Genomic DNA, 12,770 nt, shown 5'->3' with positions numbered 1-12,770 from the left:
ATGCTGCAACGCGGTAGCTCTAGTATTAGACTAAGCTTCTACACTTGAGTTTCTTGACGTGTCGGACACTGTGCCCTAGTTTGGTTTCAGAGAAGAAACACCTAGACAAAACCCAGATTGAAAGATTAGTCACTCAAGCTAATAAAATGTCTTAATTTGTCATCCAGACAAAGATAGAGCCACGCTGCAAAATGCCCTTTGACCACATTCCCAGAAAAGCTCCAAATTAATAATATTAAGTGGTGGATCTATTGTTATACAAAGTGTTATCTGAGAGGGGTCACTTTGTGTGAATGACCCACAGATCATTATCTTCTCTGGAGCTTATTAACTGCTTTTAGCTCATTATTGTGGTTTCATGACGCGTAGTCCACCCTCACTGCGCTTGTTAACTTTGTTTCCAGCAAACAAGCTCTGAAAAACCCACTCTATGCAACCTGAAAGATGGACAAAGTTAGATAATAGCTGGAGAAGAAAGTGAAATGTGTAGCAGCTAAAGGGGCAAGATATGTCATATGAGTTACTGTAGGAGGCCAGCTAGTCCTAAAATAAATGGAAATATCAGAAGTGTCTCAATGTTTCCTACATTGAAACAATAACGTTGGTGAGTGACCGATTGACGCCCGGAACGTTTTAGCTATTTTGAATTTTCAACCGACATGTGTTAAAACAGCTTTAAAGGAGTACTTCATTGATTAACTATTGCACTTCCATAGAGTCGAATAGGCAGGTTATACAATTAAAATCATGGTTATTGTTCTACCTTTGGGAAACTCTTCGAGAAGTGTTGGGTGTGCAAACGGAAATTACGTAACATGTTTGATTTGAGATTAGTATTTAAGGGATGACAGTAAAAAGCAATTCTCTCATCTCCTACTATTATTTGAAATGTAACAGATTATTATTTGAAGGGCCAGACATTGTTAGTAACATCTAGGGTTAGGGTGTTGTGTGGCTCTGTCGTAATTGGACAACCACTTAGAGATGTCTCGCCCCGTAAAATGTGTTGGGATGCTAGCCAATAGAAGTGCAAGTGTTACACTAGGCGCGTTCACACCGGAGTACTTTTCCCGTTTAGTTCTGTTAGTATCCCTTATTTTGCGTTCACACCAAAAAGAGAACTTGGTGCCGGGAACTTTTACCCCCATTTTAGAGCCTGCTAGAGAGGTGGGACTATCCTGGGGAGAAAAAAGTACCAATTTCTATTGGCTGGACAAATTGCAATCCAAGCCCCGTAAAACTCTGAAAAGTTTTTTGAAGCCGCCATTGTATTAGCATTAGCATTATTAGCATTAGCATTAGCCCCGCACGCCAACGTTCAGGCAATTTACTCGGAAGGCTTCAGTAGAAGCTGCTGGGAGTCCCAGCAGCTTCTACTGAAGCCAGTCCCCAACTCCGGGGACTTCGGGTGGCAGTATACGTTGTGAAGTGGTTTGCGGCCTGCCAGTAAAACAAAGCAGAAGAAGAAGAAGTGACGTCAGCGGCTTCATTTGCCTAATCCTCCCTCAGGGGACTTATTCCGGTGTGAATGCGATCTGTACTTAGTTCCATGGGGGAACTAAGTGCAGGGAATTAAGTACAGCAAAGTGCTTGGTGTGAAAGCGGCTATTATGTTGTCATTGTTGTCCAGAAGTAACCAAAGTCAAATGAAGGTGTTTCAGGCAGGGTGGGGATGAGAAGCTCAGTCTGGAGGGAACACAAGGATTGTAGCTTTTAAAGAAAAATGACATGCACTAAAACCTATAGAACACACTAAAGGAAAGGAGAAACCCCAGCAATTATAATGGGGCATCTTTAAAGCACACACTTGGAATAGAGAAATGTGCTCTAACCTACCTCTACCCTGTACTCAAAAGTTAAAAGGCCTTGAGCAGCACTTTGAAGATTTCCTCAAAATATCCTAACTTAAGGTTTACATTTGGGCCACACAGAGTGACCTTTGGAAGTCAAAGAACCAACACACACACACACACATACGCACACACACATGACCTACACACTTCCATCCCAACGTTTTGATTAGCTCTCTTACATAGTGACTTCATCAAGGTGAAAATACAGTGGCAGTAATTGTAACAGATCACCTGCCAAAGTGAGCAGTAGTTCAGCAGGTAGTGTAGATGAAAGGTCGGAACGATGTGTGTGTGTGTGTGTGTGGTTCCTCTTCATTCATCTCCATTTATCTTGTGTTTGCAAGTCACCGGCATGTCAAACTCACATCTAAGTCCAGTGAAGACGGATTAAGTTAGCATTTACTTCCACTCGGTCTCTCTGATGGATGTCCCGACAGATGGCTTTTGATTGATGTCTGATCACTGATCCCATATGGACTCATCCATTCCCAGCATGCATCTATGATAAGGTGCTCTCTACCCAGGGCTAACCTTCAGGACGACAAATGGAGTGTCTACACCCCCCATCTGTGAACATTAGTCGACAAGCATGCACAGACTATACGCCGATGACACACACTATAAGTCAAAGAAGGTGATGTTAGATCAAATAGAACCTCAGATAGCCAAGAGTTGTTTACTGTCTTCCTGCACATCGTAATGCAGTTGTGTTTCCCTTTTGTTACAATGGAAAAGCAATATGGCCGACAACCAAAATAATCATTTCTGGAAGTCTTTCAAAGGCCAGTTGAAGAGTCCAGACCTCGTTTACGTCTTGTATTTTTTAGAGTTCTAATATTCTGAATAATTTGCTGGAGGCAAACAGAGTACGATGCAATATAACTATACACAGTTTTTGTCAAAGTCAACAAATAAAGTCAGAGCAGACCCAGGGATCATACTGCCAAACAATAGCCGTGTTTACATCTTATAGTTTAAGCGCTTGTTTTCATCAGTTGAACTTGAGTGGGAACAACGCTCCTCCTTCCATTGTCTTTGAAGTATACTTTTCCATATGTATTTATAATAGTGTCGTGTAAACTAGGTTACATACACCATCTTCATGTTTAACATTAGATACAATCCTAAATAGACTGAGTACTTACTACTACATTTCTTTACATCATGGTAAATGCAAACATCCCACATCCACAACACGCAGAGGGGAAATGCACTGATACAGACTGAGATACGTAAGAACAACTCAACCTGGACTGTGTGTGTGTGTGTGTGTGTGTGTGTGTGTGTGTGTGTGTGTGTGTGTGTGTGTGTGTGTGTGTGTGTGTGTGTGTGTGTGTGTGTGTGTGTGTGTGTGTGTGTGTGTGACCATTAAAGAGGGTTTCATCCTGGGAGGCTATGGCTCAGTGGTGCATTGGTGTTCAAACAGGTTCAAACCCCACTTGACCCCAAATTGCTCCTGTGGGGATTGTCCACAGTATTGAGTATGTAAGTCGCTTTGGATAAAAGCGTCTAACAAGTAACATGTAATGTAATCCTCCAAATCTAATAAATGCATAAATTACTGTATCAACAATACTCTAGCGCAGGGGTGCCCAACCAGTCGACCAATCTCCTCGCGATCGACCGGATTCCCAGTCGATCGCGAGATGTGTCTAAAAATAGAACAACAACATTCTGTGTTATCATTAATGTCCTGTAACATAATGTTCCTGTGCCAGAATAATGCACTTGAACGCATCAAAGCTTTGTGATTGGCCGGCGTGACCCCATGTATCGGGGCGTGGCTGGTGGGTAGTGGGCACTATTTCGCTGACGTTGTTGTCCGACCGTGTCAACAGGAGTGACAGTCCGCACACACACAAGACCGCAATTATGGCAGAAGCAAAAAAGCCCAAAATATATAATTTTCACTCCGAATTCTGCCCTACGCTCCCAAAAGGGGAGGGGCCTGAAAGGACAGCTAAATGCACAGCAGTCCATTTCCACCAGGCCCAACAACAAGAGCAAGGCTGCTACCATAGCATCTTATCGTGTCAGTCACGTTCTTGCGAAACACATGAAGTCTTTCAAAGACGGCGAAGTTGTGAAAGAAGCTTTCCTGGAGGCTGCGACGCGCTTTTGGGGGACAGTAAAAATAACAGCAGCATTTCAACAGGTTTTTGATATAATAAAAACTCAAGTTAGATACCGTTATTAATCAGCTGTAAGTTTTAGTTTGTTTGAACTTATTCATTATAATTATTGTACAAAATGGTATAAGAATGCAAACATTTAAGATCTGTTCTGTTTAAATTGATTATAGTCTATTATCAATTCAGGTTAAGAAACTAGTGTTGCTTGCATCCTATTTTAAAGGCATTTATTTTTATAATCTACTAAAATGCAACAAAAAAGGGTTTGATTCTATTAATTGTGTCTTTTTTATTGCACTGTTGCAGCAGATTCCTGTGTAGCTTCAGATCTGAGTTGTCTTATTAGTAAGCCTCATTTATACTTTTGTAGCAACACTATTTTTATATAATGGCAAAGAAAGGGTTCAGTCTTTTCTTTGTTCCCTGTGTCATATGTGGCAGCACTGTTCAATGCTTCTTGAAAACATGACCCACTGTAGTGACGTGTGAATAAACTCCAACTCTGTATCAACAACACTGTTGTGTAACTTCAGTTAAATACTTGTATGTGTGTAGATTAGAAAGAGGTAAGATAAAGGATCTGAAATATTTTATGAAGTATTCATCGTACAAAGGTCAGTTTTATACAAGTAGAAGTGTGTATTTACCTGGTAGTAGGCTGTCAGTAATGGCTACGCCTCTCTATTTGGACTGGTAGATCTCGGCAGACTGGCAACTTTAAAAGTAGCTCTCGGTTCAAAAAAGGTTGGGCACCCCTGATCTAGCGGAAACCTCTAAGTCCAAAAAATGAAGCCAAAATGGAAGTGCCTTAAAGGGGACCTATGACGTCTTTTATACATGAATATGTGTCCCCGGTGTTCCAGGGAACTCACCAAGTGTCATAAAATACAACCCTCTCTCTTTTCCTCCATACCCAAATCTCTAAAAACGGGGCTGCAACAGATCTGATACAGACTGATACAGATTTGAAAATAGTCTGCCGTCAGTGACGAGGAGCTCCGCCTATATGGGCAACTCTCCACCAATCAGGGGAATGAGAGGTTGCCGTGGCATGGTAACAGCATGGTAACAGGAGGCTCATAACTCGCCCCCCTGCAAAGGAGGTCAGCTGCAGCGCATGCAAAGGAGGAGAGGAAAATAGAGCAAAATGATTTGTTTGGTATTTTGAAAAAAAAAACGTATAAATATACCTTATGGCCCTACAATATATTATTCAAATATAGCATGATAGGTCTCCTTTAAACCAGCAATGTTCTGTAACTCTAACAAATGATAACACTATGATTGACATTTTTCCCACCAGGGGGTTTCCAATTTACCCAAAAAACAAACATTGGATTCAGAATCAGGGGACAGCACTCTCAACCCTTACATCTGAATCCAGCTAATGACAAATATTGAACATTTAAGCCTCATAAGCCGCCGTACAGAAGCACAAGTGAAGCCTATTCATTCTTTTTGTGCCCTTGTGCTCCATGTCACACTGATCCTATTAAAATGATTCACGCTGGGGAGCAGCTCGTTGCTGCTGCAGTCTCACGCTGAGCAGTCTGATGGTGCTTGTTTAGGAAAGAAACACTTAGAATTATACATTTGCCCTCTTTTCCCAGAGCTTCCCAGCATGCCTTGCAGTCAAACCATTGATCTTTACGTCATAGGGTATTTTTCTAAATGTTAAGGTTTATTTTAAGGCTGCTTGCTCACATTACGAGCTGACTGTGAGAAGGAAGTCTTCACAGCGGAGTTATATTTTCATGTGATATATCTAATTGTGTCTTGTTGCTTTGTTGCTCCATGTAAAGCCTGCCCAGCTGCTTCGTATCCTACTTAGCCGTCTTTGATGTAGACAAATGCACCAATCAGGGGCGCTCTCTTCTAATTATCCTCCCCTCAGCGCTGTGTGTCAGGCAGCGACCTGCCCCTTCTTCCCGTGATGACACTGATGGTTGATTTAACTTGTTCTTTTTGTGCTTTTCTGTTTATTGCAGGCTTACACCGCTAACGACTGGCAGATGATCTGAGGACATCCAACTCAAGGTAATTATTCCCATTGTTCTGGGCTTCATAGAGAAACAGTCGGATGTATGAATATGACCACCTGCAGTACAAAGAGGCCCTCTTCAGGCTATAGTTTTTTGGACAAGAGGACATATTGTAACAAACAAACGTTCTTGATACTTGATATGTTTTCTAAGCAGGATGATTTCCACATGTTAACATCACTTTATGTTTTTTTAAGTAAAAGGCTAATGAACAGCATAGTCACATGACTTAACATCAGCACCGCTAAGCTAAAGGTGGCTAATGTTGGGCTATAAAGGAACTACAGCACGGTCACATGACTTAACATCACCACCGCTAAGCTAATGGTGGGCTATAGCACGGTCACATGACTTCACGTCACCACCGCTAAGCTAAAGGCGGCTAATGTTGGGCTATAAAGGAACTACAGCACGGTCACATGACTTAACATCACCACCGCTAAGCTAAAGGAGGCTAATGGTGGGCTATAAAGGAACTACAGCACGGTCACATGACTTCACGTCACCACCGCTAAGCTAAAGGTGGCTAATGTTGGGTTATAAAGGAACTACAGCACGGTCACATGACTTAACGTCACCACCGCTAACCTAAAGGCGGCTAATGTTGGGTTATAAAGGAACTACAGCACGGTCACATGACTTAACGTCACCACCGCTAAGCTAAAGGCGGCTAATGTTGGGCTATAAAGGAACTACAGCACGGTCACATGACTTCACGTCACCGCCGCTAAGGTAAAGGGTGGCTAATGTTGGGCTATAAGGAACTACAGCACGGTCACATGACTTCAACGTCAACCACCGCTAAGCTAAATGTGGCTAATGTTGGGCTATTAAGGAACTACAGCACGGTCACATGACTTCACGTCACCACCGCTAAGCTAAAGGTGGCTAATGTTGGGCTATTAAGGAACTACAGCACGGTCACATGACTTCACGTCACCACCGCTAAGCTAAAGGTGGCTAATGTTGGGTTATAAAGGAACTACAGCACGGTCACATGACTTAACGTCACCACCGCTAAGCTAAAGGCGGCTAATGTTGGGCTATAAAGGAACTACAGCACGGTCACATGACTTCACGTCACCGCCGCTAAGCTAAAGGTGGCTAATGTTGGGCTATAAAGGAACTACAGCACGGTCACATGACTTCACGTCACCACCGCTAAGCTAAATGTGGCTAATGTTGGGCTATAAAGGAACTACAGCACGGTCACATGACTTCACGTCACCACCGCTAAGCTAAAGGTGGCTAATGTTGGGCTATTAAGGAACTACAGCACGGTCACATGACTTCACGTCACCACCGCTAAGCTCAAAGAGGCTTGTAGACGTTTAGTCTTCTCATTTAAGCAACCACTGTTTTTTTAATTCACCAGTATGGTATTTACTTGGACGCATTTGATTTCGTAGGACAAAATGTGAAAATATCTTCAGCTTGTATTAACCTTGAACCTTATTTTATGCTTCAAACCAAAAAAACATCTAAACTTTGAGATAAGAGGACAGGAAGTGGTACAATCCTGACTGAATTTATTGTTTTAGGACTCATACCTGCAGCACTGTATTCTGGCCGGTAAAGTCATCATCCTGCACTCTTAGAGATCATCTGGTCAGCTTTCTCCGTGTGTCCTTGAGCAAAACACATGGGGGACTTGCTACTGTGAGGATTCGGATCCTGCTGGGTGTTTGGTGACATTAATGTGCTCATGAGAGTTAGCACTGAAGGCGATAACATGCTGCCTTTTTCACATTAAGATAACATTAAGATACCAGCGTTATATCTGCTGTGCAGTTACTGTAGCAGGCTTTAGTGTTGGATGTTTTGCAAATGTTTCTGCTCTATTTCTGGATATATGCTGTCGGGGGAGATGGACTTTTTATTCTTCTGCAGAATGAAAATCCCCCCCTGGACCATTGCCCAAATAACTGAGCAAGTTTTGGAAATGTCACAGAATCTGCATACTTCAATGACGCCACAGCCCATTTAATGCTACAAGAGGGCTAAATATCTGCTATTTTTAAAAACTGGAAGTTGCTAGTGTATTGTGTTTCGTTTTTTATTATATAAATACATCTTGAAGGACATTTGTGTTAGTCAGGTACAAAAGGAAAAGCTTTATTTCTAAGTCCACTTATAATCATGGAAATGTGTTAAATATGCCATTGCAATTCGGCTAATGCTTGTTGAGATATTCCACTCTGGTTAACGGTCCCATTGACACACATTTCTGCAGACATATCCAATAAAGAAAAACGAAATAAAAGGACAAGGGTCATATCGTCTTCAGGTGATTGACAGGTGATCTTTTGGGAGTTAATGCACTGTAGCCAAAATGAAAGAAGCCAGAATATCTCGGATTACCACTTTAAATGTCAAAAGCAGTAATGCAAATGAGGCATAATGACCCCCCCACCCTGTCAATAATAGATATGTAGCGTTTCAGAATAGGTATTTTTATGCATCAAGCGCTATCATTTTATTTTTCCCTTGAAGCACGGACAGCGTTTGTCACCTGGGCTGATGGGCCTTCTGTGTGTCATATTCCCCGGGGCCACAGACGTGAGTGTCACTCCCAGCAGGTGGCTGAGCACCATTGATCTGCAGCTATTGAGCCATGATAGCTCTAATTAGTGTCGGTTTGAAACACAATCCACACTGAAAAGGATGGAGAGAGACAGAAGCCTTTCAGACATCAATCAGCAGAAGTAATATAATACTGGTGAAGCTACAATATTTAAAAGGTGCTTAACGGGACTCAAGACAACAATAAAAACGGTAACATTAGCCGCTTTCACACCAAGTACTTTGCCGTACTTAGTGCCCAGCACTTTTATATTGCATTGCATTGCACTTGGTACCCCCATGTAACTAAGTACAGATGGCGTTCACACCGGAATAAGTTTCCTGAGCGAAGATTACGCAAATGAAGCCACTGACGTCACTTCTTCTACTTCTGCTTTGGGTTTACTGGCAGGCCGCAAACAACTTCATGGCGTATACTTCCACCGGAAGTCCCCGGAGTTGGGACTGGCTTCAGTAGAAGCCGCTGGGACTCCCAGCAGCTTCTACTGAAGCCTTCCGAGTAAATCGCCGACACCTCCTCCTCATCTCCACCGCTCCCATGTTTTATTTTGTGTTGCCATAAGTTATTCTCTCTCCGTTGGTGCGCTGGGCTAATGCTAATGCTAATAATGCTAATGCCAGGAAATACAATGGCGGCTTCACAACACTTTTCAGAGTTTTACGGGGCATGGTTTGCAATTCGCCCAGCCAATAGAAATTGGTACTTTTTTCTCCCCAGGAAAGTACCACCTCTCTAGCAGGCACTAACAATGGGGGTAAAAGTTCTCGGAACCAAGTTCTCTTTTTGGTGTGAACGCAAAATAAGGGGTACTAACGGAACTAAACGGGAAAAGTACTCCGGTGTGAACGCGCCTATTGGTAAAAGAGACACAGGATAACTGTAGAAAAACAAGACAACATTACCTTAATCTCTAATTTGGTGACGTCTGATGGTAGAGATTAGAAGAAGAACTTGAACCTGTGTCCTCATAGGGCCTTTTCTTCGGTATCCATGTGTTTTTGTTATCGTTTTGAATGGGTAGTAAGCGCATGCCCAACTGTGTTGTGATTGGTCAAACGCTTTGAGATGTCCCGCCCCTTAGCCAATCATGTAGAATGTTTTGGAGAGGTAGCCAATAGGAGCGTTAGTGTTACATATTTGTTCTGGAAGTAATCAAAGGAGTCCAATGGATGGGTGTGGTAGAGAAATGTTGGAATGTTAGACTTTGCAGACCATTTACATGCACTAAAACCTTAAGAGCAAACTACAGGAAAGGGAAAACACACAAAAAAAGTCATTGTGCCTCTTTGAGTTCCTAGAGAGAGGGTGGTTGGAGACAAACAAGAAAAACGCCTAAAGAAATGCAGAGCTCAAAACATTGCACTTTAAAGTCATTTCAACTGATAAAAGATGTCGTCCTGCAGCGGTGTAGACATCTTAGAGGACAGCTCTGTCTGTCATAAAAAGCCACCAAAGGACAAATAATAAAGGAAGTTCCAGACACATTTATATCAGACACAGGAAAGACCGACCTCGGGTCATTTCCTGTCTGAAAAGCTTAAAAGTTACACTGCAGACTTAAAATATCCGAAAAAGTTGACCTAGTTCAGAAATCTGTCCAAAGTGTGAGATTTGTATTAGTTAGATAGTGTGGTCAAAATAAAGGGTGTGGGGATATGTAGGGGGCTGAATACTAACCTCCATTATAATGAACGTCATATATATCAGAAATATGTCCCATTGGACTCCTGTACAAGATACATGTAAGATTTTAAGATTATTATTAAAAGGTTTAACTTTATTGATAAAACAGACGAAGATGGAAACTATATTTGTTCCCGTTCACAGAAAAATCCGCAGCATATATAATTTAAAATGTATTCCAAAGTCTGCTTATAGAGCATGCATAACATCTACTACACACCATGTACAGACATTTACATATTAATGCAAAGACATTAACATGTGGGCTACGCAACTCTGCCATAGTTACACATTTACACACACTCCTACTCTGGAGAGCGAGAGAGAGAGAGGGGGCGAGAGAGAGAGAGAGAGAGAGAGAGAGAGAGAGAGAGAGAGAGAGGGAGAGAGAGAGAGAAGAGAGAGAGAGAGGAGAGAGGGGGGCAAGAGAGAGAGAGAGAGAGAGAGAGAGAGAGAGAGAGAGAGAGAGAGAGAGAGAGAGAGAGAGAGAGAGAGAGATCTGCCTGTCGAGCTGCCGTCATGCTGCCAAGGCAACTTCCAAATTTGCCTCGTCTATTTTTAGCAACAAAAGATACCGAGAAACACACACACGTTTCTTGGCAGAGTAGTGATTTGATCAAAACAGCATGGTCAGCTGTATCTTTACACACACACACACACACAAACAACACACACACACACAACACACACACACACCACACACACCACACACACACACACACACACACACACACACACACACACACACACACACACACACACACACACACACACACACACACACACACACACACACACACACACACAGGCTGGTTGTTGACAGTGAGGTGAAGTGGATGGTGCTCATTAGGCGGGGCTGCAGATTGGTTTCTATATATAGCCGCAGCAGCAGTGTGGGGGTGTTTGAAGCTACGGTGGGCTAACGAGGTGCATCCGCTCTCCGAACCTCGCAGTTAGCGTGGTGTAGGTTAGTGTCACTTAGGTTAGGGTCACTTATTTATACACGAGCTCTGACAAACACTCGTTAGCGATGTAGCTCGTTGCTATGTTTCCTTATTTTAATAGCATACTTTTAAATGAAGGCAGTTGTTGTTGTTTGAGTTCATGTTGTTGTGTTGGGTCATTATTTGGCCCGTGGTCATACACAATGGAAACCTCTCCCACGGTTTCCATTTTCACAATTACCTGAAGCGGGATCAGCAGCCTGAACACTGAGACCAGAGATCTTCTTATAACACAAAGGGAAGGCAGTTTCGATGTTACCAGAAAATACCGCCATATATAATTTCACAACAGCACTCTCATATTTAAATTAAGTGTGTTTTCACATGTGTTACTTTTTGAACGAGTAGTCTTCTTAAAATGGAAGAACAGAACATTGACTCCGTTATTTTCGTGCTTTCACATCGAAACATTGCAAATAAGGACATGTGTCTTTGAAGAGATATTTCTCCGCTTTATTCTTATTTCATTGGTACTTCTTTGTATTTGATGCAGTGTGTGTGTAATCAAGCCTTGTCACTTTCATATACACTGAAATGTAATGTATTCTTTGTTCAATATCTATAGAGGTGCAGTAGTTTCTTACACAGACCGCACTACTCCTTGTCAACTATTTGGCTAGCGTTCCATGATTTATTATAGTCCTTTTGGGATCTGTTTACAGCAACCTGAGAGGGCTAAAATGCAATGTACCAACCTGGAGCACTCTTGTGCTTTGTGTTCACGAGCTACAGGTGAAGCTTTTAACCACATTTAGAGGGGTCTGAGTTTAATTTAGTTTACATGTGAGCAAGAACAATTGTGATGAATCACTCTGAAACTTGCCTAAGTTGTTCAAAGGCTCTGCTACATAAGCATTTTGATTTGATTCACATATTTTACATTCACACGATACCATTTTCCTCCTGGAGCTCCAACTCAGACTCCTGCTGCCTGTCACGTGATGCTTTCAGAGGAGTCAGATCCTGAAGATGAGTGAGGAGATTCTGGGATATACATGTTGAGACAGGAGCCGAACATCTGACAGAGGGATGAAGACGGGACAATCAAACACTGAGCTGCTTAGTCTGGGTGAACAGTGGGAAAACAATGCAGCAGCAGCAGCCAAAGAATACAAGAGAAAAACAAACATGTACACGGCATGAAAGGGGATTCAATATGCAAAGTGTTTTAGTCATATGCACAAGAGCTGCAGCGTAGTTGTTGGCAATTAACATTTGAAGTCCCAGGCATCGCTTACGATATAAAAGAAATTAGGAAGTTAAAAAGTGCAGTAAAAAAAAGTTGTCGCAAGTAAAATGAAGGAATAAATAAACTAAGTACATGTAGAACAGAATAAGTAAGGGGGGTGTGTGTGTGTGTGTGTGTGTGTGTGTGTGTGTGTGTGTGTGTGTGTGTGTGTGTGTGTGTGTGTGTGTGTGTGTGTGTGTGTGTGTGTGTGTGTGTGTGTGTGTGTGTGTGTGTGTGTGTGTGT

The 12,770-nt window shown here is 42.3% G+C and overlaps 1 protein-coding gene across 2 annotated transcripts in view; it reads left to right on the top strand.

Annotated features, from left to right (window-relative positions):
- LOC117534033 (protein phosphatase 1 regulatory subunit 29-like) overlaps positions 1-12,770 on the top strand; it is a 372,457-nt gene that overhangs the window by 285,521 nt on the left and 74,166 nt on the right. For both annotated transcript variants that reach the window (XM_034198047.1, XM_034198048.1), the window contains one exon: positions 5,974-6,022. The gene's annotated coding sequence lies outside the window, so the exon portion shown is untranslated. The remainder of the gene's footprint in view (positions 1-5,973; positions 6,023-12,770) is intronic.

This window comes from Gymnodraco acuticeps, unplaced genomic scaffold (assembly GCF_902827175.1).
Source record: "Gymnodraco acuticeps unplaced genomic scaffold, fGymAcu1.1, whole genome shotgun sequence".
NCBI classification, from domain to species: domain Eukaryota; kingdom Metazoa; phylum Chordata; class Actinopteri; order Perciformes; family Bathydraconidae; genus Gymnodraco; species Gymnodraco acuticeps.
This window is presented reverse-complemented; position numbering and strand designations above follow the sequence as displayed.